Genomic DNA, 14,157 nt, shown 5'->3' on the forward strand with positions numbered 1-14,157 from the left:
ATGCTCATGACATTCTGTAAAGATAAACTTTTTCACACATTTAATAAAAGGAAATGAAGCTCAATTATTAATATCACTTAACTTTACCCATCTTAAGTTTATGATTAAGATAAAGTTGTCAATACAGAGATAAGTACCAGCAGTGGCACAATCATTGCAGTTACTATTAGGCAACTTAAACATCTAATATCCTTTTAGCAAACATTTCAGATGTGCCACCATTTTTTGTAGACTGAGTATCTTGGCACATGGCTTCTGCCAAGTCTCATCATAGGAATCCTTTCCACAAGCTCCATGGGATGCCTCATTCCACGCTTGGGGATTGGGCTTACCGAGGAAAGGAGAAACTAAGATGCAGTTCCTTGAGGTGGCTCACATACACAGCTCCAACCTTCTAGAAGATTATTTAAACATAAACATCAAAGAGTGAGACCAGGCAACCTCTTTCCATCATGCTGATGTTAATATTCACTGCAGAAAGAACTGAAAAATGCTGCCACTGGACTTTGAACCCACCACCAGCTGCAATACAGCCTTCTGGAAACCTTGTTATTCTGTGGAAGCCAAGATGAGCAGACACCATAGCAGGGACCTCAAGTCTGTTCTGAGGAAGGCCCAGTGCACCACTGCTCTTTACTGATTTCTGATTGATAATGATCCTTCAATAGCTTTTAAGTACTGTTTTTTACCCGGTGGCTTTTAAGTGAATATCTCTTCTTGTCCGTCTCTGTAGCTACAAATAGTGACAGTATTTTACTGAACAATCTCCTGAATCAACAGAGAGAATGCTATTTTTCTCCTCTTCTTCTTGTTTCTATGAGGAGCTTTAGTGTTAGTTCTTAGTCCTTAAAGTGGACAGACATAGATCAGATTTGTTAGTCTCTAATGGAATCCTAATTACTTTTATGAAAGGCTCAGTTAATAGATAGCATTAAGAATGATAGGAGGAAGCAATCTTTTGGCTGACGTAGGTAATGTATGGTGTGAATGTGGGGAATTTCTATATGGGGCATCTGATTGTTTATTTCCTGTGTCTTACTGCTTGCAGTTTGAATATGTTGAATGTTATAAAGGCACTTAAAGCCAGCAGGATCACCTCATCAAAAGAAATATAAAGAAATAAAGGCAAATTCAAAGGGATCATCTTGCAGTCTTTCAGAATACAAAACTCCCACTGAGACTTCAGCAGGAGTTGTCTGTATTGAATAGCTGGATGATCACAATCATAGACTTTGTTCTGACCTATAATCAGTTTTTCTTCAGCTATAACAGTAGATGCTAAAAACTCAGTGTTTCCTACCATGTGCTATTTCCTGTACTTTTATTTGCATTATATCCTATACTTAGAGTCAGAACTCCCACAATAAATGTAACTATTATGAGCGGTAAGTAGTTTCCACTTCTTCAAATAATACATATAAATATATTATTACGTCTATAACCAAGAAAAATGTTTTTAATAGATTATTTTTAATTGAGTCTAGAATATTTGTTACCATAATCATCTGTGAGCATTTGTAGATGCAGACTAGAAGATTGCATGCCAGAAAAATCCAATTGCCTGTTTAGTACCCTAATTTTCATGTGCACATAAGCCTTCTTAAACACAGAGAACATGCAGTAAATTTGGTTTATATGCAGAGAGCAGAGGCTAGATCAAGTAAACTTTTATGCAGAAGGTATGCACAGAAGGGAAGTTACTGTGAGTAATGTGGTATGATAGCTCACAATTAACTAAAAAAACCCCCCATTTTGGGGTTCACAGGGGAAATGGAACTGGGTATCAGAAGCCGAATGAGGTTGTACAAAATGGCATGGCTGGGAACACTCTTAGCTTTCTATGGATCTGAGGAGCTGGTTCCACATGCAAACAAAGTGAATGAAATGACCACCACGGCATTCAGTGGATGTGGGGGTAAGTGTCATGAGAAGGAGCAAAATCTGTTTCATTCACTTCAGCTGTAACAAGCCCAGAGAGACCAGGTTGCAATGCACAAGGAGACCTGCTTGATTTTTAAGACCCCAAATTTTATAAGCAAATGTTCATAGTCAGCTCAAGTAGTTTATCTGCTGCAGCCATTCTGAGCTCCATCCTGGAAGATATATTGAGTAAAGCAATGACAAGAATACTAAGATTTTAGAGGGAATGCTACACTTGAATGACCATGTATTCATATGCAGTTTTCTGTGTTCAGTACTTTTCAACCTATATGCTATTGTCTTTTGCTATTGCCATTGTTCACCACTGTCACAACCCCTGCTGGACGGACCAGGGAAGGGTCGTGGCGAGTTCGGAATTCCCTTGAGCTAAATTAAGGTGAAGCCACACCAGACGATCAGCTGAACATTTTATTCATGGCAGAATCAGCCTGAACTTGGAAGGTGTAACAGTAGGTGTTGGGGCTTCTCACCACAGGAGCTGGCACGAACCTCCCTCAGCAAACCGTGTAACCGCCGTAACCACACACAGACCAGTTCAGGGAGTGAGGCGAGCCCTCCCGCCGGGTCAGGAGGTTCAGAGCGGACCCCCTTGCTTTCCGGACTCCCTCTCAGAGAGGAGCCTGGACTCCCTCTCAGAGGGTCCGCTCCTGGTCCCAGACCTGGTCAGCGGTTTGTGTCTGGAGGGATGAGGTGGAGGGGTTACAGGGGAAAGGAGGAGACAAGCGGGAGGTCTCCCCAGCCCCGGGCCCAGCCTGGCTCCATCCAGCCCCGGGCCCAGCTCCACAGGGCACGCGCGGGGCTGCTCCCGCCTGCGCCTCGTGTAGCCCCCTTCCCCACTTTTTTGCCCCGTCCATCCCGCCCCGCCGGGCTTTCTGCCTCCCGTCCCTCTCGCTCTCGCGCGCGGGCGCCGTTGGGGGCCGGTGGTGGCGAAGGGTCCCTGGGGCAGCCGTCAGCCCCTTCCTCACGTCAGCCTGGGGTGACCTCTGCCCGGACGGTGGGAGCTGCCCCGCTCCGCGTAGACCAACCCGAACCGCGCACGGCACCGCACGGCACCGCACGGCACGGCAGGTCACGGCACAGCATGGCAGGTCAGGCCACCCGTGCCCTGTCGCTGGTGCCCATTGCTGATGGATCGGCTCCTCACCTGCGGTTCCTCGTTATGCGGAGTTCGTCCTTCTGCAGAAGGTGTCCTGCCACAGTCTGTGAGACATGAACTCCCCAGTGTCTCACAACCAGGAGTAACAGAAGTTGCAGGATTTGTTATGGAAAGCCTGTGTGAGGACACAAAAAAGAAATGCCTATAAGTTGGCTTTGCATGATGGAGTTGTATTTCAAGTTCCAAATGCAGCTGCAAAATGCATTTAGCTAACCATATATTCACTGCTTGCCATTTTGGACCCAAAATTTCAGAAGGAACATGCGAGATTTTAAAACAAGGACTCACCAACCCCAAGTACAATACAACAATTAATACACCATCTAAAACTATAGATATGACAATTAGAAAAAAGAAGGAATAACATAGAGGTAACAGTAATTCAGTGTATGTCTTGTCTTTTATTATTTCTCTGGATCTGTTTTGTCTTAAACATGCATCACACCTAAAGAACTGGTATTTATAAATGCACATGTACATTAGGGCTACTATGATAATTGATTTCATTCACAAAAACTGCCTTACCGTTCTGAAATATTCAGAGGATTTTATATATTTAAAACAGATGTACTGGAGATGGGCATCAGCTATGACTATATCTGGGTATGCTCAGTCTTTGAGTTAGGTTGGAAATGTAAAAGACCCTGTAAAAGGACTTAGTTATACCATAAATCTGATAGTAAGCGTGATAAAAAGAAAAGCCTATCTGAATTTGAATTAGTAATTTAAAGGAGAATGAGTTACAGATACTAAATCTGTATTTTTTTAATCCAAAATTACACCACTTTTTAAGTAAATTATGTATTTTCACTTTACTAACTTACGGCAGTTGAAGGACTGTGTATGACAAACTAGTCGAAACCATGAAACACCGTCATATTATTAGTCATACTAAAAATCATACTTTTAAATACAATGGCCACTCAGTACAGGTAAGTAAGGACAACTGGTTTTTATTAATATCTCCTAATGGTAGGTAAGGCTGAAAGAGTAGCTGATCTTTCACTTAAAGAGCTGAAAACATTTAGAAAAGAATATGTGAATGCCAAATAAGTTTAGTATTTTCATTCTTTTCCGTACAAGTAAAAAACAATTTTCCATATCACCCACATTGGTTATTTAGGGTTAATTATGGGGAAAAAAGAAAAGAAATAGCATACGAATTTCTCAGAAATTATGATGTTGCTCTTATTTGGAGTCCAGAGTTACCTGCAGATAACTTTGGATCAAGTCTTCATCCTGTTTTAAGATTACATTTCTCATCAAAACCATGGGTTGGTATTGAGCAAATGGAATTTTGATGAGGGAAGAAAAAAGTGAATACAGGAAAATCAAGACATTTCTGTGATTTCTGTTGATAGTCTTTCAGTCTTTCACTTTTTTATAAATCAGCAAATACAGTTTGCAGAGGAAGTCAGCACTTTTTTTTTTTTTTTTCTCTCTCTTTTAGGTGAGGGTCTGAACCTTCAAGCTAAAGAATAATTCCTATGTGCTTGCTTTCTGGATAAATTACTATTTCAGCATTTATAATATATGAAGTGAAACAGTTCTGTCACAAAGAAACAGTAATTCAAAATGCCTTTTACTGTGGTAGTGAGACAACTTTCCTGCAGGTTGAGAATCCCAAAGCTTAAATGAACTCTTCAGCTGAATCAAGGGCAAAAATTGGCTTATATTGCCTCATACCTCTGGAAAAGCCCTTTAACTAACATCTTTTAGTGTACCCTGGACACCCACTGAACTGTTAGACAAAAGGAGCAGACCAACATAATCATTTCTTCCTCCAGCTCTGTGAATTCAATTTTTGTGCAGGATCAGGGAAATCCAGCTTAAGAAAATTGAATTTACTGAATTCAACTAGAATTAGAAAGCAGTTTAAAGACTGTACACACAACAGCAATTTCTATACATATTTCGAGTCTGGCATTGGTAGACCTTGTCTGCCCTTTACAATTTTGCTTCCTTTTGCTGAAATGTCAAAGACAGCTTTTTGAAAGGCCTATGACTTAAGCATGCTCATGAAAGTAAACTCTCAAATTAAAGTGTATTTCCTTTGCAGTTTCAGCTGAAAATAATATTCTTTTTTGTCTGTTTTTTGACGTTATACAGTGCTGCCTATTATTAACCATCTGTTAGGTTTTGTTTTTCTTCTTTCTTCAAAAACACATATAGCTACATTTTGTCAAAGAGCTTGTATAAGCAACACAGTAGTAATGAAACAGAAATGTGGCCCCTCCAGTGACAAAATAAAAAAAAAAGCATTATATTTTTCTTTCCCACAAAGAAAAAAGATTATTTCACTACAAAACAATATAAAGCAGTACCTTTATTGCATGTACTCTACCCATCATTGTATAGTAGAAGTACATATAGTTATCTAAAATATCAGTATTGAACAAGTTTTAATTAATGTTCTTGTTAAACAAAGCATCAAACAATAGCTCTTTTACTACACAAGCATTAGATTAGTTTCCAAGGGAATTACCAAGGTGCTCATAATTTGAAGGTGAATTCACAGTTTACTGTGTATTAGTATATCTATTAACTATGAGCATGGGTTTGTTTTCTTGCTCTGTAATGGAAATATTTCTTCTCTTAGGCTGCATTTTGTTTTAATTAAAAAAAAAAAATGTTGCTCAACATAGACTGCCCCAGAAAACAAATAAAATTGCAACCTTTGGATAATTCTTTACGTCCTTTGTGGGCTTTCATTTCCTTTGAAGTCTATTCAGTTCAAGTTTTGCTGCTGACAGTTAAAACATGGTACAGCTCTGATCAGAACAGATTACCAGCCAACCTTTCATATTCTGTTCCCCTTATTATCCTGATACTTGTCATCATGTTTTTCCCATATCCTTTTCACAGTCGCCTATTCTGTGTGCAGCTACACACGTCGTTACATCACTGCTTCATTCAGCAGCCCTGCTGTGATAGTTTGGCCCTCAAAGGGAAAATAATGGTCCTAACATTTATGTCCATTTGGTTAAGCCATTTACCATTATGTTTTGTGGTTTACAGAAGAGATGAAAGCCAGGGCAAAATAGTATTAAGATGGAATAGACAAAAAGTCCTTGTGCTGTGACAGGCCTTCAAAGGAAGGCTGCAAACCAGAAGGATTATTTTGTTGATTACAACGTACTCCAAGTGTCATTGTGTAACACCTCTAGTCACTAAGTACAGTACCTTACACCCATCAAAGTGATAAAAATAGCTTGTATTATAAGATTAGATAAAAGCACAGCAAGCAAAAAAGTACAGTATTTTATGAAGTTTATTCAGTTTACCTGTCTTAGAAGCTTTAAAAAAAAATCTTTTCATAAAGGCTCATTAGACTTCAGTTCCCATTTCCCCTTTCATTATGAGGAACAATGTCTCTTCGGAGAAAGGTATGAAAGAATGATTCTTCCTGGCAGTGCACTGATACATCCCATCTCACAATACTTGGTCCAATAGAGTACATGCAAGGAGGAAGGAAGAGGAGAGAAAACAAGGATTACATGTGCCTAAATATGTGTGTGTAAGTCAAGGGCACCATGTGACTTATACTTACACACCTCAGAAAATACAATATTCTGTTGCTATAATTCAGGTTGTCATGGTTTAACCCCAGCCAGCAGCTAAGCACCATGCAGCCGCTCACTCATTTCTCCCTGCTCGCTGTGGGATGAGGAGGAGAACCAGAAAAAAAAAAAAGTGAAACTCATAGGTTGAGATAAGAACAGTTTAATAACTAAACTAAAATAGAATAATAATAATATAATACAATAACAATAATTGTAATTGTAATGAAACGGAACGTAAAAAATTAAAGAAATTAGACCCCAGAAAAGACAAGTGATGCACAACGTAATTGCTTACCACCTGCTGACTGATGCCCGAGCAGTGATCCACCCCTCCCGGACAACTCCTCCCAGTTTATATACTGGGCATGACGTTCTATGGTATGGAATATCCCTTTGGCTAGTTCAGGTCAGCTCTCCCAGCTTTTTGTGCACCTGCTTGCTGGCAGAGCATGGGAAACTGAAAAATGCTTAACTTAGGATAAGCGCTACTTAGCAACAACTGAAAATATCAGTTGGTTCTCATCATTATTCTCACACTAAATCCAAAACACACTGTGCGAGCTGCTAGGAAGAAAATTAACTCTATCCCAGCCAAAACCAAGACACAGATATAAATACATGTTTCAATAAAATAAAATTACCTTTAAAGGAGCTTTATTATAGAATAACTGAGAGGGAAAGTAATAGCTACTTACTGTCTCCTAGAAGTGAGTAAATAACTTCCCACAAAATTATGATCTGTTTTCTTTACCTATATATGCTGGAAGTCTGTATAATGCAAAAGATGGGATTAAAAACAAAAGGTTATAGTATGTAGAGGTGTTTTCTCTTTTACAAGTCTGTATTTGTGTCAACATTTCAAATCTAAAAGTATTAGGACTCTGTTGCATCTGGGACAAATCTGACTTCCAGCTGAAGTCCAGTATAATATGTTTCTCTAACAGGGGAAAAAAAACCCAAACAAAACAACACTTTATCTGCACTCTGATAAAAATCAGATAGTTTTTGTTTTTAGAAAGTGGCTTTATTTAAAACTTTATAAAAGCTGCAGAGAACTGTGCTGAGGAAAAAGAAACCTCTGAGTTTCCGAAATCTGTATTTTTCATTCCTGAATTTAATATGCTTTCACTTCCAGAAGTAGTTATAAATTCTGACTTTCTCACAGTGCCCCAGAAAACAAAAACCCAAACAAACAAAAACCACAAAGCGAGCAAGCAAGCAAACAAACAAACAAAACCCCACAAAACCAAACATGGTTTAGTGCTTTCAACAATCTGCTTTATTTTCTCTGTTCAGCTCTGTGTTTTTCCTGCTAGTTGCTCAGTAACTAAATATCCATTCATACTAAGTGCTAAGCTTATGTCAGGCCTTCCAGTTACATTTGTCTGCTACAATTCACTATCATTCAAATATATGTGTATATGTATATAGATATACATATGCAGGCAAATACACACTGTAGGATCAGAAAAGATTATTTAATTATCCAGCTCTCTAGTGTAACTCTCTACGTTTGCCGAATAACTCACTTCCTTATTTCACCACCATTTTATTCCTTTAAGTTTGGAGTTTTGGGGTTTTGGTTTTTGTTTTTGTTTTTTTTTTCCTGAAATACATCCAATATATATTATAGTCCCACCTTGGAAAATCTAAATCACTGGCCAGATGCTTTTACGGCTCAGAAATCAGTTTTCTAAGATTCTTGTTTCACTTTGATGAGGCTTTGTGAGTAATCATGCGTGTTCTATGCACATATCAACAGAATTTCTTTTCCTCTTTCATATATTCCTTCATTATTAAAAAAAGATCAATTTTTTAAAAAACAGTTACTTTACCTCTGGAAGGCCTGAGAGGCAGTGAAGCTATTACAATTCTATTATTCAGAGTATGCTGTGATTCTTCTGTGGTGCACTGTAGCTCAGGAAAGTATTGCAGCAGTGGCTGGACCAGAGAACAGTTTTGTTGAAGAAGCAAGCGCATGACGAGGAGATTCCAAGACGCCCTTATCCAGTTTCAGAGCCCTCCTGAGGAAAGATCTTTGATAGACAATTTCCACTGCCAGTCTACATTTTAGCGGGTATCTCTTCTGATTAAACCTCCCTGTGTAGAGATAATTTCCTTTAACTATATGCAGGAGCTAGGATTTATCCCTTATAAGGCTTATGAGTAGAAACTATTTGAAGATGTCTCCCAAAGGGCTTCTTTTTTGTATTGTGTTCCAAGCAAGGGTTTCAAACAGATAAATATATTTTTTTTATATTTATTATGCTGTTAAGTAATACAGCTAGTATGTTAATACCAGTCTTAAAACCCTTATGCTATAGAAATGTTAAGAAAAGATACCATAAGAAATAAGTTCAGTGCTCCTCTCCTCTCCTCTCCTCTCCTCTCCTCTCCTCTCCTGGGAAAAAAACAAGAATAACAAAACAAACAAGCAAACACCACCACCACCCCCTGCCCTGAACACAGAAGAATAAAGCTTTTTGAAGGATTCACATAATAATGCCAGTAACCATCCATTTTGCTTTTGCTTGACATAATTGTGAAAGAACTGGGTGTTTACAGCAATCTAGTAAGTGCCACAGATACCACTTCTGAACATGCCCCTTAAAACAAAAGGTATACTATTTTTAACTGAGTTCAGTGAGTTGCAGGTCATGCTCAATGTCAACAGAGATTGCTGGAACTTGTTCTCAACCTTGCCAGAATACTCAACGCATAGCAGAAGTGAGTTCTATCTTCCTGACTGGAAAATTAAAGGAATAAGTAACTAATAGCATTGTGTTTTCTGAGATATTAAATGCTTCAGGACAAGTAAAGCCAAAATTTACTTGGAGTGCAAAGTTCCAAGAGTCATGCATTTAGTTTGCTGCTGTTTTTTCTTTTTTTTCCCCCTTGCATCCATCTTGCTAGTTAGTAAAGAGTTAATCACAGCTAGAGTTTAATCTTCATAGGCTTGCTAGTAAGACCACTGGTCTCCAACCTGTTCCATGTGGCATGGCATAAAGTGTGCTATCCACCCAATGAAATCCTATAATTTGTGTCAGTTCTGTGACATCTCAGAAATATGCCTTCCTGCCCTGCAGTCTCCATGGAAACATTGTCGTTCAAACAAAGCACCTGCTTAATCAATAAGATTATATCAAAGTAAAAGCTAAATTAAGTATTGTGAAGACTTGCAACAAGACATAAAAGTAAAATAAATGTCTGTATTTTTCCCATCTTTGAAGGATAACTCTGTAAGCAGTAACTTCTTCAGGCTTTGTCAATCTGTCAAAATTGCTTCTAGCTTTCTCACCATCCTTTTGTTAGGGCTTTATTTCTTCATAGACTCAATGAATGTGATATTATACAGTGTGTCTTTTATGGGCTGAAGTAGAAAAGTGTTCACTCCTTTGTGTACTTCACAGAATATGAACTTGAGAAGAGTTGCCTCTCAACACAGAAGCGTCATTGAACATGCAAGATCATAGAATCTTAAAAGCATAGAATGACAGAATCATTTAGGTTAGAAAGGACCCTTAAGCTCATCAAGTCCAACTGTTAACCTAACACTACCAAGTCCACCACTAAACCACGTCCCTAAGCACCACATCTACACGTCTTTTAAATACCTCCAGGGATGGTGACTCAACCACTTCCCTGGGCAGCCTGTGCCAATGTCTGACAACCCTTTCCACAAAGAAATTTTTCCTCATATCCAATCTAAACCTCCCCTGACACAACTTGAGGCCACCTCTTGTCCTATTGCTTGTTACTTGGGAGAAGAGACTGACCCCCCACCTCACTACAACCTCCTTTCAGGTAGTTGTGGAGAGTGATAAGGTCTCCCCTCAGCCTCCTTTTCTCCAGGCTAAACAACCCCAGTTCCTTCAGCCGCTCCTCATAAGACTTGTGCTCCAGACCCTTCACCAGCTTCGTTGCTCTTCTTTGGACATGCTCCAGCACCGCAATGTCTTGTAGTGAGGGGCCCAAAACTGAACACAGTATTCAAGGTGCTGAATGAATTCATGGTGACTGAGGAATCCTCCTGTCAGAATACTGCCTAGGAAGATAAACATTTTGCAAATCATAGGTTTGGATTTTGAGCTATCAAACATAATGTCAACATCAGAAAAGGGACCTCTTCTAGAGATATTGTTTTCCACAAGAAGTCTTTCTATTTTTCTTCTTACTAATTATTCCTAGTGGTATATTTTGCCCTTGGGCTTCACCATAACTGATTAAAGGTAATCTGCAAGAAGTACCAAGAAACATGTATTTGTGACCAAACTCAGTGAAGATGGGAATATGACATTACTGTGCTTTAGGGCTAACTTGCCTTGTACCATATTGAAAATGATCATTTGTCTCACCTACTTGCTACTTAGTTGCCCAATACAGTCTTTAGCTTCCCTAACCTTAATACATGGAATATATGAAAGCCAAATATTTTAAAATGAGGAATTATTTGCATGTCTTAGTAAATTAATTTTTCCTAAGAATAAATAAGGACTAATCGTGATATAGAGATGTACTGGGTTGACCTTTTCTGGTTGCAAAAAGCACACCAAGCCACTTTCTCACTTGCCCTCAAAGAACAAAATATGATAAAAAGGCTCATGGATTGAGATAAAGACAGGGAGGTCACTTACCAGTTACCATGACTGGCAAAACAGACTCCACTTGGGGAAAATGATTTAATTACCATTTAAAATGGTGAGAAACACATAAATTAAAGCAACACCTTCTCCCCACCTCCCTTTTTCTCATGCTCAACTTCAGTCTTTCATTCGCAACTCCCCTCCTCCTGCCCCCACAAAGCAGTGCAAGGAGCATGGGGAATGGAGGGCTATGGTCAGTTCATAACTCAACTATGGTCAATTCTCGCTGTCTTTCCTTCTTCCTCACACTTTTCCCCTGCTCTAACACGCGTCCTTCCCAAGGGCCATAGTTTCTTCAAGAAATATCCACCTGCTATGGTGTGGTTAATACCAAGACTAACGTTATCCTGGGCTGCATTAGGCAAAGTGTTGCCAGCAAGTTGAGGGAGGTGATCCTTCCTGCTAAGGTGCTACTAAGCACTGGTGAGGCCACATCTGGAGTGCTGTGTTCAGTCCTGGGCTCTCCAGTACAAGAGAGATATGGACATACTGGAGACAGTCCAAAGAAGGGCCACGGAGATTATTAAGGGTCTGGAGCAGCTCATATATGAGGAAAGGCTGACAGGGCTGGGACTGTTTAATCTAGAGAAAAGAACTCTCAGCAAGGTTCTCATCCATGTATGTAAATACCTGCAGGGAGGGCACAAAGAAGACGGATCCAGATTCTTTTCAGTGATGCCTAGTGACAGGACCAGAGGCAACACTTTTTTTCCTGTGCGGGAGACTGAGCACTGGCGCAGGTTACTCAGGAAGGTTGTGGAGTCTCCCACCTTGGAGGTTTTCAAAAGCCATCTCAACATGGTCCTGCACCACTGGCTCTCGGTGGCTCTGGTTGAGCAGGGGGGTTGGCCCAAATCACCTCCAGAGGTGTCTTCCAACGTCAACCACTTTGTGTTTCTGTGAAAATACCAAATCCACCTTGTTACCTACTGAGAGTGCTAAAGACATCCGTTATTTTTGCCTGTGTGATTTTTAGTGTTCAGCATTTGGTGCCCTGCCTAGGAAATCTTTTCACAAATAAGGCCTTAGCACACCAGAAAGTCAGGACTGTCTAAGTTGTCTCAAGTCGGGTACATAAAACTGAAGCATCAAAAATTACTTATTACTTTGAACTGTAAAACCTGATATTATTGAATTAGAAAATGTCTGCCCAAATGAAAAAGATCTTCCAGAGGGAAATGGCTGTTGGTGAGAAATTTTTGAAGTGAAAGCCTCCCCCATCTACGTAAGATCTGAAATAATTTACCCACTTCAGTGAAAACTCTAATTATATAGTATGAATTCCTGCATCAAAAAGCCAAGCAATTAATCAAGTCTATTACTAACTCTTCAAGCCACCCCAGCTGTATGTGAAGGAGGTGTGAAAAATTAAAGTTCAGTAATCTAAAAAAAATACTCCAGCTTTATTCCTTTCTTTGTTGGCTGGGAGTAGTTGTGGAGGATTCACAGTAGTATTCACTCTGTGGGTGATTTTTGAGATGGGCTTTTCTGATCTAAACCCAAATTGTATTCTAAAATTAAAACACAGGTTGGATTTGGCATTTTCTGTGCCAAGAATTTTCTGAATCAGACATACCAAGTAAGCTCCAGTGATTTTCTGAGTCACTTATGTTTTTAGTATTTTTTATAATTAAAGCTTTTGAGAGACTCAGTTCTAAGCAGCTGCACTAGACTAACTAGCAAGTGCTCATGCCTCCACTTGGGTTAGTTTCTGTCCTACTGTAATAGCTATCTGGGCTGGAGCAAAAATAGCACCTGTGAGTGAACACAGGACAGATCATGATCTTTTATGATCCCTCTACCAAAGAATGTGTAATCTCATTTCAGTCAATGCATCAGTTTGTACAGTAAGAAAAGAAGAAAGCAGAGATGTCTGAGAGTACGTAAAATATGCATACTTACCTGTGGGAAACTAGATGGTTTAGCTTAAAGTGTCCTGTTGTTTCTGTTGATGTATATATAGACACAAAGTTCTGTGGTCTTAACTTACCATTACAGATTGATTGTTTTTTATAGATATTAAATACAAATAAGTAAGAAAGAATATGAAAGAGAAAAAGCTTTTTGGGGTGAAGTAAAAGTGTATTCCAGGTGTGAAGAACAGTTTTGGAAAATACCTCAAAGATCTGAGGAAAAGTAGATAACATAGCAAGAGAAACAAAATCCTGAAATACAAGCAAGAAATAAAGCATCAATGACTGAGGTAATGAACTGAGGACAAACATTTGAGTAACAAGAATTGTTGAAACAGAGGCGTGAGTGGAAAACATAAAGGGCAAAGAGCACTGTGGGGTGTATTAGGTAAGTAAGAACATAAGAGGCGTGGCACTGATCATCAAACTGATTACGACAAATAATGAGGAGGCAGGAGAAACAGATTTTCAGAGAATATTTAGATAAAGTCTAAGGAAACAAAATATTAAGAGCAAAGGTGAGAGCTGAAGAGGTAGAGCACCAAAATCATAAGACTGCATATGAGAGAAAAAAGTAAGTGAAGCAGATGAAAGTTAAGACAGAAGTTCAAGAGGGAAAACAGTAAACAGAAACAAAAGCAAATGACAACCAAGTGTGGAAATGAATATGAAAATAATAAGACGTGATTCCTTTCAATAAAATATAAAAAATAGGATTATAAAATACAAAGGTTGAATATAACCTCTACACCATCTATTATTGCATTTAGGACATTCAACTTTCCATCCAGAATGAGAGTCTGATTGTCTCTTTTGCTTGAAGTCTTCTACCTCCGAGCTATCAGATGACATTTGATAGTTAGGATCTGGTAAAGATGTTTCTCATCGTTGTCTCTGATTTCTGTTTTGTCTTTCTCAATAAATTGGTTGACCTAGTTCTA

This window comes from Haliaeetus albicilla, chromosome 15 (genome assembly GCF_947461875.1).
Source record: "Haliaeetus albicilla chromosome 15, bHalAlb1.1, whole genome shotgun sequence".
Classification (NCBI taxonomy): domain Eukaryota; kingdom Metazoa; phylum Chordata; class Aves; order Accipitriformes; family Accipitridae; genus Haliaeetus; species Haliaeetus albicilla.